At 38.7% G+C, this 12,935-nt stretch overlaps 1 pseudogene; it reads left to right on the forward strand.

The window, feature by feature from the left end:
- The first annotated feature begins 1,004 nt into the window (after nt 1–1,004).
- Nucleotides 1,005–12,282, forward strand: LOC121952474 (annotated as a pseudogene).
- The last annotated feature ends 653 nt before the right edge of the window (nt 12,283–12,935 follow it).

Consider the following 12,935-nt stretch of genomic DNA (forward strand, 5'->3'; position numbering starts at 1 on the left):
ACCTTACTGATGACTCAGTCAAAACATCAGTATATAAAATATACAATATAAAAAAAAGCACCCAATGCAAAAGGTTAAAACTGTCATTCTTTAATTTATGTTCCTGTTTTATAGTGCTGCCTCATTAAAAATGTATGACACATCAAAACAGATTGTTGTGCATTTCAAAATGTTGACTGCACCAGCATTAGTCCACACATGTCGCAACAATCAGAAAAATAAGAGACAAAGATGTGACAGGAAAGTGACACGTTTTTTTAAAGGGCCAATATCAGCCACTAAAACAACAAAACGGATTTCCTAAAACTGAGTTATGGCTTTTGGTTTTGGTGTGACACAACAAGATTTTAAGTGGCCCCTTTCTCAAAAAAATAGATGGCTGCCACTGTTCTTTTGCCTCCAGGCCCGATGCTGATACTACGCAGCCTTAATTCATCTAACTGAAGCAAGACACGGGGACTTCAGTTGGGTGTTGAAAAGTGTCAGTGTTGCTGCTACCATTTGAATAGTTTGGCAGTTTCCTCTTTTTAGTATGACTCGCAACATTTTGATGTGGCTTTCATTACCCTTCAGCTCCCCTTTAATCCCACTGATGCAGAATGTCAGTGCAAAGTAACATTACTAAGTTAAACATGACCTTATACTGCTGTTGGACTGATGATAGAAATAATATAGTTATTTACAGTAATAACTGTTTATTTTGAAATACAAAAACACACGAAAAGTTACACTGAACCACCGCAAGTGACGCCTCCAACTCTATCTGAACTAGTCTAAATAATGATGTGAGTAGGGCTTGTGACTTGTCTTGTAGTCCTTCATGCCCCGATACACACTAACACACACACACACACACACACACACACACACTGACTTACAGAAGGGCACCACTTGTACTAAAAACTACACCCCCCCCCCCCACTCACCCCAAAAGCCAAACTGTATGAAGGTCAGGAAGAAAGCAGACAGAAATCAGAGTTACACACAGAGAGATAGCAAAACGGTGAGGTGTGAAAAAAGAATTTAAAAGAACGAGTGAAGGAAACGAGAACAGGAAGAGAGAAAAAAACCTGTCTAGGAAATGAGAATACAAAGGCAGAAGTGCAAGTGGTTGGTGTTAAACAATGTCATGAAAGCGGGTGTTAGAGGTGTGCAGGCAGTAACGGCAGCAGGTTTGACTACACACACTGATGGACAGATGCACTCGTGATAGAAAGTATTCAAATTGAGGAGAAGAAGCAGATTGTTTGAAAGCACGTGAAACATTGGATACTGGGCTGGAATATGGGGTGAGTCATTTTCTTGTGACATTGATGATGTTAACCCACTGTAAACTGTTTCTTTTTTCCAAAATCATTTCAAATATATCATGCCTGAATAAGTGAATCTTTGCAGAACAGCACTGCTTCCTAGCAGCTCTGCACTTCACTTTGCTCAACAAGCTCTGACTACATTTCCTGTTGTATGACTGTCTCATGCTCAGCAGGTGTTCTGTTTCGACAGCTGTCACATAGAAAGGAGAAATATCAGAGCTCGGCTATCTGTATTTTCTGTGGACAGGGTATATTATGAAGATTTTAAGGGCTAACGATTATGAGTATGTTACACTGACAGGTGAAATAATGCAGTCCTTATTGGGTAGTGTTCTGTGTACAGGAAGTGGTCAAAGCATAAAAACCTTTTTGGCAGGAAGTTCATATTTGCCACAGGCTAGACTTAGAAACAAGAAGTCAACTGAATAAAGTCATTGTCATTATGCTTCATAGAAAACAGAAATAAGTATCTGCTGCACTGCTGCAAACACGCCACTATATTTGTTTAACTTTTCCTAAAAAAACATTCAAACGTATTCAATACAAATGCATTACACAATACAGATATTGCAAAGACCTGATTGTATGAAGTATCCTATGCCAACTGTATATACTGAGAGATACTTTTTATCAAGTAATTCACAAAATACGCAAATCTTTGTCCAGTTATTTTTACTGTGGATGAAAAATTAACAAGTACATTTTTTGAGGTTATGTACTGCTGGATTGTTGTGAGGCTTTTTTTTTAAAATTTATTTATTTTTAGGATTTTATTTATCATTTTATTTTTACAGAGTCAGTGCACATTGATATACATTACTGTAATGTAAGCAAAAGGCTAATTCTCAACTTTTGTCCCTGGGTCAGGTGTTAACATAGTCACTAAAAAAGAAACATATAAAAGCTTACAAACAATATATGTTTTTTTAACTTTAAATTGAAACCAGAGTTACGTATAGAGAAAATAGAAAACAGACAATATCTTCTTTTATTAAACAAATAATTATCAACCCATTAACCCATCCCATCCCATAGACCTCTTTCATGGGCAGCGAGTGGCCAGTGGAATTATGAAGCAGTAAATAAATAGAATAAAATAATCACAAATAGAACATTGAGATTGAGAGAGAGATCAATAATGTACTTTTTACCTCACTGTATTCATTTAACAGCTGTTCAGTTTCTACATCCAAAACACACTGTGATGTAATGGAATATGTAGATTATTCTACCCATATGTAATTACATTTAAAATAATGTGTGTGTGTGTGTGTGTGTGTGTGTGTGTGTGTGTGTGTGTGTGTGTATCACTATTAATTTTAAACAAATATATCAAACTTTATCACTAACAGGTGCCTCGCCGTTGCATTGAGACTAATTTGCTTTGATACTTTCATTTTGGTTTCCTGATAATACTTCCTCATTTTTATTGTAATTTTGAGTGCAAGACTTTAAGACTACACCCTAATTCCAAAAAGGATGAAAGGCTGTGTAAAACTAAATAAAAACAGAATGCAATGATTCACAAATCCTTTTCGACCTACATTCAATTACATACAGTACAAGACAATATTTTTCAAACTGATAAATATTACTTTTTTTGTGAATACACACTTATTTTCAATTTAATGCCTGCAGAATATTGCAAAAAAAAGTTAGGACAGGGGCATATTTACCACTGTATTTCGTCGATTTTTCTTTTAACAACACTCAGTGAGTATTGGGGAACTGAGGACACTAATTGTCTAAGTTATAAGAGTGAAATTCTTCCCCATTCTTGCTTTATGTGAATTTACACAGCTGTAACACATGCAGAATGTGATTTGATATTGTCTTGCTGGAAAAAGCAGGGACGTACCTGAAAAAGACTGGATGGCAGCAAATGTTGCTCCAAAACCTGTATGTACCTTTTAGTATTCATGGTGCCTCCTTAAATGTGCAGTTTACCCACTAATACCTGAGGGGTCAAAGGTCACGGGCATTAAGTGTAGGTTTACAGCCTTGTACCTTACATACAGAGAGTTCTCCAGATTTTCTGAATCTTTTGACAATATTAAGTATTACAGATGGTGAAATCTCTGAATTCCTTGTGATTATGTGTTGGAAATCATTGTCCTGAAACTGCTGGGACTATTTATCCACACAGTTTTTCACAAAGTGACAATCTGTCCCTGTCACAATTTTTTGGGAAGTTAGGGAATCCTTACTTCCAGCACCTTTTCTCAGACCACATCCTTGCTGAATTTAACCTTCGTTATGATCTGATGTACACCTGTAAAGTTTTGAGAGCTTTGGGCGTAAAGTAGGGGTGTCAATGGTCGTTGACAAAATCTGTTCACAGATAGGCAGACAGACAGATGGATGAACAGACCGACATATAAACATCTGGAAAAATACTCAAAATGGCTTCTGAGGCCATTCTCACTACAACTGATGTCGCCAGGACGACACTCTCACATTATGAGCTGCACATAAAGGTTCACGAGATGAACAGAATATCAGCCGTTGCAACATTGTTGCGGCTGGTAAATATGAATATTCTGGGATTACCCCTTTTCACCAACTGTCCATATCTGTAATACTGCACCACATATTACACTACGCACTTCTTTTGTTGCTTTCCACTTCCTTCCACCATATGTACTTGTACTATGCATGTCATCATCATTTTCTCATCATTTCTACTCTCACAGTGAGTCCAGTATCTGCCAAGTGAGGGCAACCGTCATGCTGTATGATGACGGCAACAAGCGGTGGGTGCCGGCGGGATCTGACACGCCTTCCTTCAGCCGCGTCCAGATCTATCATAACCCTGCGACCAACACCTTCAGAGTGGTGGGCCGCAAACTGCAGGCTGACCAGCAGGTACAAGACAAGTGTATATACATACACGTGTGTGTGTGTGTGTGTGTGTGTACACACACACATGCGCGCACACACACACAGCCAAACAGACAATCACCATCACCTGATCTGGTTGTGCAGTCTCTGGTTGAAAGTAACATCCACTGAACTTTGTGAATGCTTAATTTACCTGTAATTCACTTCCCTGAAAACAATACAGAATGACAAACTCAACAATGTAGTTTGGCATAGTTTGATGTAGTTTGGCATCAAATTTGCTCACTCCAGCTCAAAATGATCAGCGATGAAACTGTTGGACTCAGACTGGAGAAGTTTAGTCTCACCTTTCTTTTGCTATGAGCTGATCATTTCCAGTAATATATTAAATTATACTAAAATATGCCAGCAGCATTCCATAAGAAATGAAGTGTACCTCTATACTTTCAAACAATAACTCATCACTGAGAAAAGATGCAGCATGCTCAGACCAGAACCCCATTGTGGCTTCTTAATTCCTATAAGACTCACACATGGGTAAACACTGGCTAGCACACACACACACACACACACATGCACACACGCACACGCACACGCACACGCACACACACACACACACACACACACACACACACACACAATGTTGGTGTTGTTTGTTGGTATTAGAGAGGAAATTTGTTTTTTTTATGCTCCTCCTACTGAACAATACAGTAACATCACCATCTTGTGGATTTTAGTCCCATTGTAGGCAGATGTAGAGAAAAACCAGCCCGTCCTCATCTCATGGGGACCGTTAAAGTCAGATCCCAAGGATTATTCTTATTACTTTATCCTTAATTTGATAGTAGAGATAGACAGGAAAGGTGGAACAGAGACGGGGACAACATGCAGGTAACAGCAGCAGGTCTGAAGCATACCTAGGCTGCTGCTGAGGACTCAGCCCACACAGGGTGCATGCTCTATCCATTGAGCTACCGGGGCCCTACCCCACAAGGCACTCTTTAGTGTCTGTATGAGACGCAGCTGGGCTTTGAACTAACTCCAATGTAAACGCATCTGCAGCAATTATGTTGTATAAAGAGAAAGAAAGTACGAAAGGGTGATAGTGGTGGTGGATGTGTCAAACAAACACAGGACTTTCACCAATGAGACCACTGTTCATGTCCCGAGTCAGTCTTGAGCATTACAGTAATGTGACAGTCACATGAAATATATGATAAAAATAAAATAAAAAAAATATAAACTCACAAATTATCATGCATTTGAATCAACTCACATCTGACTTCTCTATCTGATTTGTATGAACTTGCATTCAATTGCACAGGTGTTAATGACATAATAGGCCATGACCTCTAAAGTCTCAAATCCTCAGTACAGTCACTATCCTGTGCTTCCTGTCTTTGCCAGGTGGTGATCAACTGTCCCATTATCAAAGGGATAAAGTATAATCAAGCCACACCAAACTTCCACCAGTGGCGGGATCCCAAACAGGTGTGGGGGCTGAACTTTGGCAGTAAAGAGGACGCTGCTCTATTTGCAAAGTCCATGTTGCATGCATTAGAGGTTCTCAATGCACCAGCAGGCACAGGTAAGTATAGCAATGCAAGAGGGTGCATGATGCAGGTGAGGCAGTGTGAAGGGCTCACCCAATCAGTCATTAGCTTTTCACCATCATACAGATGTAAAGTAGGGTTAAGTTTTATAGTCTACAAAACACCTCAGGAGTGTCACAACGAAAAGGCGTTGCTCTTATGTCCCAAACAACAGAAGCAAATGGTGAACAGGATTCAAACGTAAAAAAAAAAAAAAAAAAACCCACACACAATAAAACCACAAAATGACTCCATACTGCTCGTCATGTGCCAAGTTGTTTTGAAAAACTGGGTTAACTATCCCTTTAATGTTAATAGGCTGACTACTGTTCAAATTAATCAATAGGTCAAAGAGGATTTTGCAAATGTTTTACCTATATTATAGTCTTGATGTGTAAATACATTATAAAACAATGGGAAACATCCATAATTAGGCTTCGTGTTGAGTGTTGTGCTCAATTAAAAGAGTAATGTATTATTTCTAATCAGTGAAATATTAGCTAAAATCAAATTTATTTAATTATTCACATCAAAAATAGCCTACATGTGCATGTAGAAGTGTCATCAACTTGATAACACCTGCTATATTGTAGTTGAATATGATGAATGTACGCTCAAAATAAATGTGAGGCTCGAGTTTAGTTGTTTTTTCTTCAGGTACTCTCTGGACAACAATTCTGCTTGCATCTACTGTTTTCTTTTTCTTGGTTGACAGAGCACACTTATCAGTTTAACATAACAATATTTTTGCTCAGGTGCGGCTCAGAATGGACCCTCTGCCCAGGAGCTTGAACACCAGAAAAGGTACTGTTAGGGAGGCTGCAACTGCCCAGGGCACCAAATGCCAAAGCCAGACACACACATAAAACAGCCTCTAAAAGTTACTGCTTTTTACACCAGCATTAAAATCATGTATCCATCTCTGTCCAGACTAGAGCAACAGAGGCAGGAGCAGCAGGAGAAGGAGCGACAGGAGAAAGCGAGGCAGGCTTCCACTGCTGCGTCTGCTGCTCCTCCTGCTCCTCCTGCTCCTTCCTGCTCCTCCTGCACCTCCGGCCGCTCCACCTGGCCCACGGCACCCCCACCACCTCCAGCCCACCACCCTCAGGCCCACCTGCACCTCCACCACTTCCTTCTGGGGGCATGGTCCCACCTCCACCACCCCCGCCCCCCCCGGCGGGGGGAGGAGGAGGAGGAGGAGGAGGAGGAGGAGGAGGAGGCGGTCTGGCTGCAGCTCTGGCAGGAGCCAAACTACGTAAAACACCAAAGGTAGTGTATTACACCAATGCAATTACCATGATGCACGCTTGCTAAGTATACGATACATATATTATATGTAAATGCTGTATAAAAAGATGTCGCTTGGCAGAAATGATGGATGATTTTGATTTCCATGTCCATGTAAATGACAAAGTGAGCAGGCTGATCAATGGACCACGTTCTTTTGAACACAATGACTGAGGATGTTTTTATATATCCAGGATGAGGGTGGAGGAGCAGCCCCACCCCCGAAACCAGCACCCTCATCTGGTGGAGGTGGTGGAGGTTGTCTAATGGGAGAAATGAGTGCCCTCCTTGCTAGAAGGTAAGTCCTTACTTAACCCTTTAACACCTAGATGGACATTAGTTTTCTTGTGCTGCATTCAGACGCCTGTCATACGCATTTTAACCTCTGAAACCTGAGCAAATTCGTTCAAGTTCTCTCAACAATATGGAGGAATAAATAAAGAGCAAGCATATCCCATTAATTGCAAAAAATAGTAAAAGGTGACAAGGAAATGACCTGAAAATTCTGAAAATTTTCAAAAATTATTTTGCTCATTTTTTGGATCTTTTCTTGTTAAGTTGCTAGTTGCCTTCTCTCCATGTTTTTGAAAGAAATCAAGCCCATTTGCTCAGGTTTCAAAGGGTTAAAGAGACTAACTGTATTTTAAACAGGAGGAAAGCTGCTGATAATCCTACAGAAAAAAAGGAGGAACCTCGAAATGTAAGTCTCCTGTCAATGACTTCATAAATATTTGATTTCCTCTCACTATTCTGTAATATTTGAAGAAAGAACAGAAGGATTTCAAATATGAGTGGATGATAACTTTGGTACATGTCTGTGTATGACTGCAGGAGGATTCTGACTCCTCCACGTCAAAATTCTCAGGACCGGGAGGTGAGTAGTGTTACTTTCTCTCCTCCTTCAGGACAAAAATACAATCAAATATATGGGTTTTTACCATGCTAGTGTGTTCTTGGTATCACACCAGATAATACTGTGAAAAAACAATTTTCAAAATGACAGCAAACTGTTGACAACCAAAACACTGGCTCAGATTTAGACTAATCTATGTGTCATATGATACCATACCTTCCTTCTTTAAACTACAACATGGTGAAGACAAATGTACTGGACTAATACATATTATCATATTTCATCAGAAACCAATGGAAAGCCCAAAGAAAAATCTGCCACCATGCCAAGGTAAGAGTCTGATCCATGACACTCCACAGACAGCTTTCATATTTCAGTCAAGTCTCATAGAAATACAGAAAATGGACACAAAGTCTCACCGCACATGATGTGGTTGTGGGGACAAAATGTGTAAAAATTCAATGCTATCAACAGGAAAACAATGTCAACGCAAAGTCAATGATGTTGTTTTGTTGTGGTGGACACACAAATTGAGTAAAATGAGTGAGAAAGTCTGTGTAAGCAGGTCATTTGAGAGGGATGGTGGATTGGTCAAACAAACCTGGATTTTCAACCAGCAGACTGCTGTTTGTGTCCTGTGTGAAACCAAAAGTTAAGGTAGTTAGCTTATGTGACTTACAGACTTTGTGTAACCACACAAAGTACTTCAAAGGTACTTAATGTAACAAAGCAAAATACATATGTTTACGTCACCTATGTCCCGTACATAATTTTAACCAAAACCACAATCTTTTCCAAAAACTATAAAGTATCTTTTTGTTCTCTGAAACAGTTCCTTTCAACAAGGGTTCAGTGACACCCTAGAGGTCCTCAGAGTTAATGTAAATAAATTAATGATTGACAATTTTAAGTTTTATTTTAAAATTAAAACATGTCTGAAAATAAACATATAAATGAATCCAACATGTAGTTGGCGAAGACAAATCGGCCTATTCATAAATAAATAAATACAGCATTCCACTTTCAGTACACAACATTAATGAAAGGCTAACCCATCATGTAATCCATGCTGCATCCATAACAGCGAAGTGAACTAGTTGGTTTAGCAGTAACTTAATGCTCAATCATATTGGCTAAGTAGCTGTATTACTATTTCAAATGTATGACATTCTTGTGAGCCACAATGGAGCGTTTTGTAGCTTTTCAAGCAAGAGACTCTGACACACCGTCCACCTCAAAAACCACCAGTAAAAGTGCAGTGTGACGCTAATGCACTGAGGCATGCTACAACTGCTACTGACATAGCAGCTACAGACAAACACAAATGAGACCGAAAAATGTTCAGGGAATTGTTATGTAAGAAAAAAAAATTAAGCACTTTTTGCACTCTAGTTTTTGGGCAGTTCCTTGTTAAGTTGCTAGTCATCCTCTCCCTGTGTTTTTGAAAGAAAACAAGCTAACTTGCTCAGGTTTCAAAGGGTTACCTAAACTGCAACATTTCACAATAGAATTGCATAGATGGACTCTGCATTGGCGTTGTTTTCCTGTTACCAGCATGTCCTTTTCACACATTTTTGTGTCAGTTTTACATGTTTCTGTGGGACTGAGATGCATATTTGGTGCTAAATAACAATCTCCCCTGAGCTATCCATACAAATTCAAAAACCAAATCAGCAGCTGCTTTAAAGGATCTGCATATTTTTGCAACAGACCCAAATTAACCAGCAATCAGAAGGAATCCAGCTCCTCCACTTCTCCCTCCTCTAACTTCGCCGCCACCAGCCCGGTGTCCAGGTATCAGTCCTCCCTCTGTCCCAACCTGTTGCTAAGGTCCTCTCCTGTCCTGAGATGCTACTCCTTAGTGCTTTCTGCTTTGCCAATGAATGTGTGAAATGAGCTCTTAACTTTATCACCGCTGTGTTTGTTCGTGGTGTGCTGCTCTCATGTGACTAATGACAAATAAAGCACACAACATTTGGCGGTTTCTGTCTGAGGCTGCAATAAGAGACCGAAACTTTGCTTTGGTGACAGTCCTCTGCGTCACTGCATCATGTTAGCGTGACAGAGCCCTGCATCTGCTTTCATTTGATTTCCCTCTTGACAGCATGAGCATGAACTTTTTGCTCGTTAGGTCTGAATACCATAGCTGTAATGAGTATTTGGTCTACCCAGGTGTTACAATAATGTTTGGAAAGTCATTAATCATTGCTCCACTTTTACCCTAAACTCCGGGCAAATGACGAGCAGATTCTACGAGCTGCAGGGACTTGTTCAAATGTCTTTATAAAGACTTGAGGAAGTGGTTGCTTCTACTGAGGTGAAAGCAGTTGTTACAGCACTTGAAGATTACAGTTACGCTTATAAACTGTTGGCTGCTGCTGTTCTGGCTCCCCCTTTCTTTCCCTCTGCGAGATTTTCAAGCATTTTTGTTCTGATTCTCCAAAAAATTTAATATATGCTTCTTCTCCCCAGCAACTCTCTCCTTGAAAAGACCTTCCTGGTTTCAGAGAGTGTTTCAGCCAAAACTAAACATGTTCACCTTTCTGTCATAGAATGAAGGTGGTGAAAAAGAATTCAGATGCTGCAGGAGGTGATATCGATATGGAAAAAATCAAACAGGTTGGTTCCTCTATTTATGCAACAATATCATGCAACTAGACTAGTAGCAGTAAAGCTCTTTATTGTGACTTTTTCATATAGTATTGTCTTAAATTAGTCAAAAAACACTGATATCTGTGCGCGGCACAAGAAATGTTTTGGCTTCTGTTAATACTAAACAGAGAGGCTAAAAACAAAATTCTGTTTTTAGATTCTGCATGTGCTTCCCAATCAACCGTGATTTGCAAACACCAAGAGAGTAATGTCATCAGAGCAGAACAGAACTTTTTGGAAAATTCTGCCATGTTTTCACATAGAGCTCTCAGGCTGTTTGCTGAGATACAGATGAGCTGAAATTATGATAGGTTTGTCAAGTAAGAACATTTGAATACAGAGGTCTTATGGTTTTGCACATATGTTTGTTTGAAGGACATTATTGAAGATGTGAAAAAAGAACTTCAAAAAGTGAAGGAGGAGATTATCAGTGGTGAGTGCTGACTTCTTTGTCCAAACTCACTGATTTAAGAAGCACGTATTAACTATTAATGTTTTATTTTACGTTATGCCTGTATATGTCTCCGGTTTTCTCTTCCAGCACTGATCCAGGAGCTGCAAAGTGCAAAAGAGTGAAGACTCAGAGAGACTGAAGAATGGAACAAAAGATTAATGAACAACATGTGAATGTTTTATTATGCAATGCTAGAGAATTGATACATTTTTGCTGATAGTAATTTTATTATTTGTTTGTTTGTTTTTTGTCAAACTATGCAATGCCATTGTGTTCACCTCTATTTATCATTGTGTCTTCTTCATATTTTCCTGTGTACAGTTTAGAGCCCATCAGATACTGGATTTTTGAGGCCAATATGGGGACTGATATTTATGAGCAAATCTGATAAAGATATATGGGCTGATATTCTCTTTTTTACTTGAACACATAACTTCACAGTAATTTTTGCCTCATTTTTAAAGATGTATGACTACAGTGTGTACTAACCAGGACACACTGCATTCAAAATTTTAACTTTTGTTGTTCTCTTTTCGACAGACGTAATGTAAACACTGTTTCTAAATGACCTTAAACATTCCTCTGGCATTACTCCCCAAGCATTTTTTGTTACCCAGCACATGCAACAAGAAAAACAACAAACTGCAGCTTCCCTGTTGCAGGATTCCTGTGCTGTTGTGCTCATTTGTGTGCCTATATAATATTTGCAGAAAATAATAGGGGTAAAAAGTATGACATTTCTAATTTGAATTGTAGTAAAGTATTAATATTAATTAGCATGAAATAGAAATACTTAAGTAAAGCACAATTGCCAAAACTGCAGTATTTGAGTAAATTTTCTTAGTTACTATTGTACCCTGTATGTCTGAGGTATTTCTTAGGGCTTGTCCTGGTTTATTTCCTGTCTCTCACTTTCACAAACCACATAAAGTGCCTTTATTTCCAGTATTTGTTTGGTCCCTCGCTCTTAAGGCCTTTTGTTTGGCAGGTGCATCTGAAATAATAAGAAAACAAAGGGCATGCTGGTAGGCTCTTTGTAATAACTTTTACACTTGAAATTGGGGTTTTTGTTGTTTATGCACATAAAAATTGTAACCTATTACGTTTGTAAAAGCCAACTGCTAAGAGGTGGATGCAACTCAAATTTTAGCAGGTAAAATGTTGCAGAATATCTTGGTATGTGTTTGCACCGGAAAAGTGTGAAAACTGATTTTAAAGTGTTTTTTAAGGGTTTTCATGCTGACACGGTGTGAAAAAATTTGCAAATAAAACAGCGCCTTTTGCAAAGTACATTGTTTCATGGTTGCCTTTTTCAAATATAGTAAGTTTGGGGGTAGAGAAAGAAAGACGACAACATAAGACTGTATTGATCCTCAGTGGAGATTAATAAGGTTCTGTGGGGTTAGTGGATAGATATAAACAAATAAATACAAATCTAAGTCCGAGTGCTACAGTCTATACGCTTTAATAGACCAGCATCAAACTGTAGGCCTTTATATTTCTTTGAACATACACAACAATGTTAACCCTTAGGGCTCTGCTTCAATATTACACACACTCATACTGCTCTGCGCACAAAATGCGCTAATCATTTATATCAAATATTCATTCATTTTCAGAATTTTAACATACAGGTTTTCGTCTTGATGTTTTAGATGAAAAAAACAAAAACAGGAAAAATTAATTACTTTCAATATGCTAAGTAGATTCTTATTTTTATGATCATTGCAGCCTAGGATATGTCAATGATTAGCAGCAGCACTGATTTTTGTACTTTTTTTGTTGCAGTGTCAAATACTCACACTCATACTGCTCTGCACACAAAATGTGCTTTTCAAAAATCAGGCTATAAAAAATGCTACACATTTATATGATTTTTGAGCCTCACTGAGTTTCTATTTTCAATAGGTTGGAAAAAAAAATCTGTTGTCTGTTGGAAACAC

This window comes from Plectropomus leopardus, chromosome 13 (genome assembly GCF_008729295.1).
Source record: "Plectropomus leopardus isolate mb chromosome 13, YSFRI_Pleo_2.0, whole genome shotgun sequence".
NCBI classification, from domain to species: Eukaryota; Metazoa; Chordata; class Actinopteri; order Perciformes; family Serranidae; genus Plectropomus; species Plectropomus leopardus.